Source organism: Chelonia mydas, chromosome 3 (genome assembly GCF_015237465.2).
Source record: "Chelonia mydas isolate rCheMyd1 chromosome 3, rCheMyd1.pri.v2, whole genome shotgun sequence".
NCBI classification, from domain to species: Eukaryota; Metazoa; Chordata; order Testudines; family Cheloniidae; genus Chelonia; species Chelonia mydas.
The window spans coordinates 161,385,435-161,395,962 of record NC_057851.1 but is presented as its reverse complement, the minus strand read 5'-3'; the positions used below and the strand labels follow the sequence as shown (position 1 = coordinate 161,395,962).

Here is a 10,528-nt window from a genome sequence, read left to right as displayed (position 1 = left end):
AGGCCTTTATTTTAATGTGTGACTTAGTTGCAACTCTGGAATGGTGACTAGTAACTAAGAACGCCCTGTGCTCCCTAGGGCTCTGTCTGGCTGCTCTCTGTCATGCTACCCTAAGGGCAGAGGGTGCCCCTAAGCCTCACGTTTATCCTCAGTGATTTACCTTGTCCAGAAATGCCTGGGGATTGGGTGACTTTACTCTGCCACCTACTAGTGTTCATGGTTTCCACTGGAGCCTTAACAGTTGGCAACACTCACAATGTTATTGTGAGTCACACAATATTTGATGCTTTTCTTACAGCTCCAGCATCTGGAGTCCTGGGATCAGGTGAGAATCTCAGCTTTCATTTTTAAAACATCTAAGTTCGCAGCCCCCAGGATTGCAGAGAAAAGCTTGAAAACATGAACGCTAAATGTTCTGAAACCAGAAGGAAAATAATAAGAATCACAAATGTATTATTGTTAAAAAGATCTCATGATTCTAGGAGGGTTGTCTCACAATTTTTAAACACTTACGGTTTTACAGTATGATTTTCAGATACGTTCTGCACTTTGGTGTACAGCTTTAGAACTTATTCCAGTAGGATAATCTCCTTTTACGCAATGCTGTGATATTATGTTCCAATACCACGGCATATGTTATACATCATAGCACCACTGTCTGAGATGTGTGCATTAGATCATCTAGTCCAGGGGTTGGTAACCTTCCGCACGCGGCCCATCAGGGTAATCCGCTGGCAGGCTGTGAGACATTGTATTTACATTGACCTGCAGGCACGGCCCCCCGCAGCTCCCATTGGCCGCAGTTCACTGTTCCCGCAGCTCCCATTGGCCAAGAGCTGCGGGAACTGAGCCACTGGGAGCTGTGGGGGGCCATGCCTGCGGAAGGTCAATGTAACAACATGTCTCAAGGCCCGCCAGCGGATTACCCTGATGGGCCGCGTGCCAAAGGTTGCCGACCCCTGATCTAGTCCCTCCTCTTGCCATTGCAGAATAGCTCCACCAATTTTCTCATGCTAGTTTCAGAGGCAACGCATGAGGGGCATGCAGGGTCACGTGGCCATTTGCTGTTTGGCTTGTACTAAGTATGGGAACGTGGACTAAGCATGCTAAGTAACACTGCTGAAGCTGGCTGCCCTCACTGTCCCCCACACTGTCAGCAGGCGTGGGTCATCTCTGGCTAGTTTTATAGACCGCTAGTACAGCGGTTCTCAAACTGTGGGTTGGGACCCCAAAGTGGGTCTTGAACACGTTTTAATGGGGTTTCCAGGGCTGGTGTTTGACTTGCTGGGACCCAGGGCCGAAACCCGAGCCCCACCACCCTGGGCCAAAGCTGAAGCCTGAGGGCTTCAGCCTGGGTGGCGGGGCTCAGATTACAGGCCCCCTCATCTGGGGCTGAAGCCCTTGGGTGGGTGGGGCTCGAGCTTTGGTCCCCCTCCCGGGGTCATGTAGTAATTTTTGTTGTCAGAAGGGGTTCGTGGTGCAGTGAAGAAGAGGAAGAATAGAGTTTTGGTATGAGGAAGAGGGAAGGGGTCAGAGCTCCCTGCCAATATCTTCCTGATGAGGAAGTAAAGTGTCTTAAGGAGGAGGGACAGATTATTAGACACTTCATTTATATTCTTGTACAGCAGCAAGGTGCATTTTCAGTGACAGGCACTACATAAATTATGTACATAAAAATAAGCCTTTTCTATTCACTGTAGATTATGAGTGACTCACTTTAAAGTGCTTTCTGAGGTACTACAGAACATGACCCTCATCCTGCAAGCTGCTCTGTGTAGGCAGGCCCCTGAGTCCACTGCAGAGTCCCTTTAAGACAATGGGGCTCCACAAGGGTGCATGGGATCTGCCTGTATGCACGAGTTTGGAAAATCAGCTCCTATGAATAGGGCCATACCAAATTCATGGTCCATTTTGGTCAATTTCATGGTCATAGGATTTTAAAAATTATAAATTTCATGATTTCAGCTATTTAAATTTGAGATTTCAGGATATTGTAATTGTAGGGGTCCTGACCCAAAAAGGAGTTGTAGGGGGGTCGCAAGGTTATTGTAGGGGGGTTGTGGTACTGCTACCCTTACTTCTGCACTGCTGCTGGTGGCGGCGCTGCCTTCAGAGCTGAGCAGCTAGACAGGGGCAGCTGTTGGCCAGGAGCCCAGCTCTGAAGGCAGCGCAGAAGTAAAGGCCTGGTATGGTACTGCTACCCTTACTTCTGCGCTGCTGGTGGTGGTGTGCTGCCTTCAGAGCTCAGTGCCCAGCCAACAGCCCCAACCCTCTTGCTGCCCAGCTCTGAAAGCAGCTCAGAAGTAAGAGTGGCAATACCGTGACCCCTCTAAAATAAACTTGTGACCCCCCTACAACTCCCTTTTGGGTCAGGACTCCCAATTTGACAAACGTGGGTCTCCCCCATTAAATCTGTATAGTATAGGGTAAAAACACACAAAAGACCAGATTTCACGGTCCGTGCCGTGTTTTTCATGGCCATGAATTTGGTGGGGCCCTACCTGTGAAAGATTGTGCATACAAACACATAGTTTTATTCAATTCCTGGTATAAAGAAGCATCTACTTCATTTCTATCAAAGTATCAATATATGTAATGTAAGTAGAAGGTTAAGAGCTACATTGGTGGGGTTTAACGACAAATCCAATGCAGGTGTGCAGCTTAACAGCATGTGAAGATAAATAGCATGCAGAGAAGACATGAGAATATGATGGGGTCTGATGGAGTGGGAAACAGTGCAAATACTACATGGGAACTAAAACCAAGAGGGTACAGTATTTCCATACTGCAGTTGTTTGTTACATGTAACTTATTAAACATTTCTAAAGTTTTCCCAGCATGGAGGGTGGGGGAGCATGCTTACAAACTGAGATGTTATTGAGTTAAGGAGGTTCAGGGTGGTTACCATATCAAGTCCACTTTGGCTATTTATTTTTCAAAGGTAATTTACTTAAGACACCTCAGTTTTAAAAGTGCTCATTAATTCTTAATTTGCTTCTCCAAATGCAGTACCTTCCAATAATCTCTGTTAGTTATATATCTTTCTGTGAGATGGGGGACAAATAAGAACTAATTACAGCAAACTACTATTAAACCATTTTCCTAGCAAAGGGAAGTTTCACGTGGAATTTAAACAGTTACTGTATTGATACTTAGTACTATATTCAACACATCTGTGCTGCTGTCACTTTAAAAGGCCTTTGCTCAGTAGTAATATTTTAATAGGACTACACTGGGAATTTTGGTGAGGAAGGAGGAAAAAGTTGGTAAAAGTATGTCAAAAGCTTAAAGGAAGGAGAAGCAGGAAGAACAAAGAGGTCAGCCTCAAGGAAAGTAATGATATGCTACAGGGAAAGGTTTGTTAGGCACTAAGCAAAACAAAGCGTAAGTAAAAGACTAATCCATTCAAATGGCTTCTTATCATAGCTGTTCCCTTGAACTACTACTCCCTACATTGATCTAAGCCAAGAGGTATCACTTTGTAACAGATAGTTTGCTCCCCTCTTTATTACAAAACTTTGGGAAATCCCTGGCTCTAAGCATTTAATGCATTTCCATGTATAGAACAGAGTTAAGGCGTATTCTTCAAGATGGTATCTCTATAATTCTTATTGCCTAAACATCCTATTAGTCACTTTAAGTTTTGAAACTCCCTAATAGATGGATGCTACCAACTAACTGGGGAGATGTTTTGATTATTGAGGAGCTGTTTCTCTGCTGAAGGAGTGTCCCTCCCACATCAGTACTACCAGGGGTGCTGGAACAATTTTTATAGTCGAGGGTGCTGAGAGCCATTGAACCAAACTGTAAACCCTGTAGAGATGGAAACCACTTCAAGCCAGGGGGTGCTGCAGCAACCCTAGTTCCAGCACCTTTGAATTCTGGTGACTTTATGACCATTTTCCTTTGTCATATGCAAAAAGAAAGTAGTAAATGTCTCCAGTAGACTATAAAATAACTAAACAACCCCCACTCTTATTAGTGTAAGTACTCTGGTGAACTAACTCACAAAAACAAAATGGGCAAGCATTTGAAAACAGCGTACTTCATCAGGTCAACATTAGGATAACAGCAGCTGCAGCTTCACTGGTAAGAGTTTTTTAGCTCTTATAAACTAAATGTAGGACTAAATCAAAGAGGGGTGGAAAAAATGGAAAACTGGAATATTCCTTCAGTTTCCCAATATACACTCCATTATAGCTGAGAAGGCACTTTAATTTTAAACCTCTGATTTCAGCGATGTATCTTTCCTCCAAAATGAGCTTGTGGGCAAACTCTGTCATGCTTTGTCTCCACCTAGCTCTGAAACTACTGTATGGCAGAAAACGTGGGGTTTAGATGTCCTCTTGCGATGCAATAATCTAAACCGTTTGGTTTCATAACTTTAGATCTAGCATGTGATAGTCTTTGGTGAGTGAGAAATTTGTATATTGCTGTGTTTTAGGGAATAACTGAAAACCAATAATAAACGAGTTAAACTTGGTAGTAAACTCATACTAAGTATTTGCCTTAACAAGTTACTTCATTATTGGCTTTTTATATCTGGATGTCTGCAAACACATAATCTCCTCAGGCTCCTTCCATCACTGGTCTCTGGGTTCCCCTCTGTCTTAAAGTCATAGCAAATCTGATGGCTTCCCTTGAATCATGTTGGCATGTGCAGTTTCAAAGTTTGTACTTATTGGCGTATAAATACATCCTGTGATGTGTTGATCAAAACCCCGCATGAGTTGAAATGGCTTGATTATGTGGAGGCAAGTAAATGCACTTTACTTTTTTCTCTTCTAAATATTTTTCCCTCTTTCCCTTGTGCTGTCCCTTGTTAATTTGTTGCAGAGAACAAAGAAATTCATGCAAGCAAATTGTTAATTTAACTTTAGGTTTGAAAGTTGTAGAAACTTGCCAAAACTCGAAGTTCTGGTTCCCACAGTGACTTTAATCTAGCTACTCTGAGCATATATAATAAATAATTAGACTATGAAATAGACTGTAAAATGAAATATTACTCATGTGCAAGTATGCAAGAGTTGTGGCTGCTGTGAGGTTAAAACCTTTAAATTTCTGCACTTTTGTGCATTTACTGTCTCAACCATTATGTTGAAAAGGTTACTTTTCTTATACAACAACATGAGCTGAGACCAGCAAACTGGACAGAGAACATCACTTGGAAAAACAAGATCTCAAATTTTGTCAAACTGCCACTTTCAAATATGTAAACATGTATCCAGCTCATCCAATGTAACCCTTATAAAAGTCAACTCAGTATATCTGGATCATTTTCTTAAATTCCCAGAAAATACACGTGATAAAAGACAAATTACATTGATGAATCTGAAAACCAGAAAAAATGTTCATAATACAAAACAGAGGGATGTCTGTTGAGGAATATTTGTCACCAATACAATGCTCCATATCTAATTTACCCACTACAGTTTTTTTGTATAGTTGAGGCTGGTTGAGAGATTCCCAGTTTTGTGTTTTAACAAAAAGGTTATCCCTCTTTTTAGCAACGGGCACCTTTCTGACAATCTTGGAAAGGCCAAAGATTTAATGGGAGGTTGAATTAATAAACCTCACCGCTTCACAGAAGGGTTTAGGCCAATTGGCAGAGCTGTAAGGGAAAACTTCTATGGCTAACAGTCTGCAATATTTCACCTTTTGCTAGCAGTAAATTACCAAATTTAATAATATCTAGGTAAGAACCCAGGTAGTTACTGCAAAAGGAAAAACAACTATCTACATATAGACAACAGTCTCTATTAGGATCACACAGAGGAAACATCTCTAAGATAGCAAAGAGAAAATATAACTAATATACACCAACAGAAGGACTTGGGTATTGTACCTTGCAGCCATGATATCACTCAAATCTGCTTCTTACAGTAACTGAACTTTCAAAAAAAGAAAAAGAGTACTTGTGGCACCTTAGAGACTAACCAATTTATTTGAGCATAAGCTTCTGTGAGCTACAGCTCACTTCATCGGATGCATTCTGTAGCTCACGAAAGCTTATGCTCAAATAAATTGATTAGTCTCTAAGGTGCCACAAGTACTCCTTTTCTTTTTGCGAATACAGACTAACACGGCTGCTACTCTGAAACCTGAACTTTCAAATTCCCTCTTGCCACATGCAGATTTTTTTGAGACCATATAAGACTCCCAATGGAAAATTTCATTGGGGTTACCAAGGCAGTGTTAGATGCCATTCTTGGAACTATGGGCCTGCTACTGTTCTGTAGTTATAAGTTTCCAAAAGACCAGCTGTGACCCAGGAACCTCTTAGTGCCAACTGGGAAGTGGCACGGAATCTCCTGCATCTGGTATGTACATTCTAATTCACCAAATCGTGTCATGTAAACACTCAAATAAAAGCTGGTGTCACAGTGGTCATCAATATCACTGTAAAATGCATGTGTGGATGTTGTGTAAGGAGTTATTTATAGGGCCCTCCCAAATTCACAGTCCATTTTGGTCAATTTCACAGTCAGGATTTTAAAAATAGTAAATTTCAGATTTCAGCTATTTAAATCTGAAATTTCAGGGTGTTGTAGCTGTTGGGATCCTGACCCAAAAAGGAGTTGTGGGGTAGTTGAAAGGTTATTGTAGGAGGTGTTGCAGTACTGCTACCCTTACTTCTGCACCGCTGCATGTGGTGGTGCTGCCTTCAGAGCTGGGAAGCTGGAGAGCAGTGGATGCTGGCCGGGATCCCAGCTCTGAAGGCATAGCCGCTGCCAGCAGCAGCACAGGACTAAGGATGACATAGTGTGGCATTGCCACCCTTACTTCTGCACTGCTGCTGGTGGGGCACTGCCTTCAGAGCTGCCTTCAGAGCTGGGCACTTGGCCAACAGCTGCCGCTCTCCAACCTCAGTACAGAAGGACAGGTGGCAATACCATACCCCCCCAATAACCTTGTGACCCCACCCATCCCCACCCCCCTGCAACTCCCTTTTGGGTCAGGACCCCCAGTTTGAGAAATGCTAGTCTCACCTGTGAAATCTGTATAGGATATAGGATAGGGTAAAAGCACACACAAAAGACCAGATTTCAAGGGGGAAGACTGTATTTCACAGTCCGTGATGTGTTTTTCATGGCCATTAATTTCGTAGGGCCCTAATTATGTATATACGGTTAAAATTATGTTTTTAATGTCTGTGTCTAGGGCCAGGTCACCAGCAAAGGTGAAAAACAGATGAACAGTTTTTTGTCAGACAAAAAACCTATCTGTCTCTTTACGTGTAAATTTAGTATTTGCTCCTGGAGGAATTCTCTGTCAAAAAATTAAAAATTCTGTGCACAATATTTAAAAATTCTGCATATTTTATTTGTCAAAATAACACAATATAATCACACTGTTTTCAATTATTTTGGTAATTTATTTCAAAATACCTGTTAGCAAGTATGTCTCTAACAATATAGACAACAAAAAAGATTCAGGAAATATTTTTTTGACAAATTGATTCATTACTAGGCATATTAATACAGAACTTTGAGTAATAATTCATTTAAACTACAATATAGAAATGTATTTCCTGCTCCCTTCTGAAGCAGTGCAAAGGCTTGGGGGAGTCAGATTTAACAGAGGAGCTGAGGGACAGGGAAATAATTGAGAGGGAAGGAGCCTGGGAGTGAACCTGGTGGGTTATTGGGTGTGGGTGGGAGAAGTATGAAACAGGTTTTTTTCGGGGGAGGGATTGTTAGGTTGTTGGGGAGCCTCCCCTATGCAGACCCTGGCTGACACATAGCCTCTCCCATTCAATCAGGCACATTGCCCCTGTCCCCATGTGTCCCTGCACTCCCTCTTCCACCGTCCCCATGTGGCCCTGCACCTCCACTCAGCCACCCCCCCCACTGTGTTGCCATGTGGCCCTGCCCCCCCGACTCATCCACCCTCTGTCCCCATGTGTCACTGCATCCCCACTCCCATTTGACCCCTTCCTCAGTCTACCTCCCACACTTGCCCTTCTGAACCCCAGTCTGTGACCCCCCGCAGCAGTCCTGTCTGCCCCACTCTCTCTGTTCCCCCCCCCCCCCCCATATCCCATGACTCCTCACCTGGCCCCACAGGCAGAGTGCTGTGAGGAATGCAGCCTTCCTCCTAGCCGGTTGCTCTCCATTCTGGTGCCACAGCAGCCCCTGGAGGGTAAAAGGCATAACTGCAGTGCCTCTCCAGCAAAATGCATTTTCTGCAGGGGAAAAAAAAATCTGCAGGGGGACATGAATTCTGCGTGTGCACAGTGGCACAGAATTCCCCCAGGAGTAAGTACTGTATGGTTCACAATGGGTCTTCTCTTATCAGTCTGAACCAAATGCTAATGAATGGTTGTGAAAACTTCCTGTTACTTTTTCTCTCTTTGAAGAAGTAAACTGGGTTTGGGGGAAGAACCCTATTTTGAGATGCACATCAAAGGTTTGCTCTAATACATTTGGGGACAGAGAGGACATCCTGTCATCCTTCAGCTAAGAAATAAATGGACAGTGAGTTTGCTTCATGAAAAGGGGGTTTCAACCAGGCTTGGCTGAAAACACTGGAGGGAATTTTGGATGAGATTTTATTTCTATTATTCTTACTCACTATCCCTTGAATCTTTGTTCTTCGAGTAATAAACATATACTTGTTTTCACTATGAATATATCTAAGTGCTGTGGGGTTATATAAAGAGATGGTCCTGAGTTGAATCTTACCAGCTGGTGTATACTGTTCCTTAAGGAACAGCAGGCCTGATAATGGTGTGAGTGTCCGGTGGACAAGGAGCTGTTCAGGAACGGTCAGAGGACTTGGGGGTTGGTGTATGTCTTTGTCTGTCTGTACAAGTTAACCACAGTGACTCCTGCAAAGGCCTGGAAGATAGCATTTGTATTGCCAGAGGCTGGTGGTTTCAAGGAGCTGATCCACAGCAGGCACAGCCAAGGCTTCTTGCTAAGGGCTGGTGGTGAGGTGCCTCACAACCCTGGGTACCCCCAGGGAGCATCACACCAGCTCCTCTTTCTTTTTATAGATAGGATTAATTTATTTTGAACCAGCATACTGACCAATTAGGATGAGAGAATTAATGTTTGTAAAAGTTCAAATACAGTCTTCCAGTTTCTCCTTTTCAAGAAGTCTCTTCGAGAAGTAGCTGTCAAAGAGTGTCACTTTCTGACTGAGACTTTCCCATGACTTAGTAATGGAGGAACTAGAGACATTGGTGCATTTCCCGAGGATTACAAGAATTACCGCCCCCTGCCACCACAAAGCACTATTATGTACAGTGTTCTGACTTGTTAATAACTGAAGGGACAAAATATCATTTGCAGTGTACCCACATTTTAAAAAGGAGAGGCACTCTTGGTACACAGCTGGGCTGACTATTTGGATTTAAATAAGCTCCACTTCAGTATTCACCATGGATTAATCTGTGCGGGCTGCAGTTCCAATGGCTTGTGTATGTGCCCTTTCCCAGGTGATTTTACAAGGTTAAAAACTACTACTTCTTGATGGAGTTACGCCATAAACGTTTGTCTACTCACTTTATTATATGAAAACCCTCTCAGGTTCTGGGTTAGAATAGCTGCCGGATGGGGAGGACATTTGCAGACCATAGTCCATCATGTTAGAAAGTTTGGGTTTCTTGTTTAAAAGGCTTTATTTTCATCCGCGATCACGTTTTAGCTTTCTGAGTGTCTCTGCAAATGTAATCTGGCTAGCTTCCTGGGGGTAAAACAGGAGAAAGATAGGGAAGAGAATTTTTCTGGGCTCAGTTTTTTTTTTCCTTCCAAACCTGTAAGAGATTCCTACCTGGCTAGTTTATTTTTTTTCCTTAGACCTTCTTCATTAAGAGGACCCCAAACAGAGGGTCTGCTGTTGGAAGGCATCCTTTGTGCAGACTCTAGTTGCATAACTATCTATATAGGAAAGCAATCTTTATCCCAGGACTCCATGAGATGAACTCTAGTCTTTTGGACTGGGAGTATGTTTATCACTTCCCCAGAACAAGAGCAAATGATCTCTGAGGAGTTCTCTTTGATGCTTGCTTGCCTGAAGTGAATGATTTGCCATCAGAGCCTTGTGAAAATGTATAGTGGACAAGATCTCCCTCTCTCTGAAAAATATATGACTTTTTCAGTAGAGCAGGCAAGTCTCATGGAAATGCACTCCTCCAGAGATCAGCATATCTAATTTTAAAAAATGCTAAAAAGACCACTTCTACTGCAGTGAGAAGAAAAGTTTCCCCTCTTCTTAAGAACCACACTTTCCCACCCTCATTCACATTGAGTAGCACCTTATTCCCTGAAGGCCCATTAACTATACATAGAGTAAGGTACCACTCAGCACCTGTAAGGGTGGCAGAGTCTGATTGTAAGCTGTCCTTTTGTCATAAGGAAATGCTCACAATGTGGTCAGCCTGGATACGCAGAGCAGTTCTGACTTTTTGACTATAAAGTACAAAAGGACAAAGAATCTCTGCAGTAAATTATGAGCTGTGTAACAGATGAAAATGTTAAGGCCATCTAAAAAGAATGATCAGAAATGGGAAAGGGGGAAAAGA

The 10,528-nt window shown here is 42.9% G+C and overlaps 1 protein-coding gene across 2 annotated transcripts in view; it reads left to right on the top strand.

The window, feature by feature from the left end:
• Nucleotides 1-3,231: 3,231 nt before the first annotated feature.
• Nucleotides 3,232-10,528, top strand: part of RPS6KC1 (ribosomal protein S6 kinase C1) — a 117,166-nt gene continuing 109,869 nt past the window's right edge. For both annotated transcript variants that reach the window (XM_043543669.1, XM_043543667.1), the window contains exon 1: nucleotides 3,232-3,384. The gene's annotated coding sequence lies outside the window, so the exon portion shown is untranslated. The remainder of the gene's footprint in view (nucleotides 3,385-10,528) is intronic.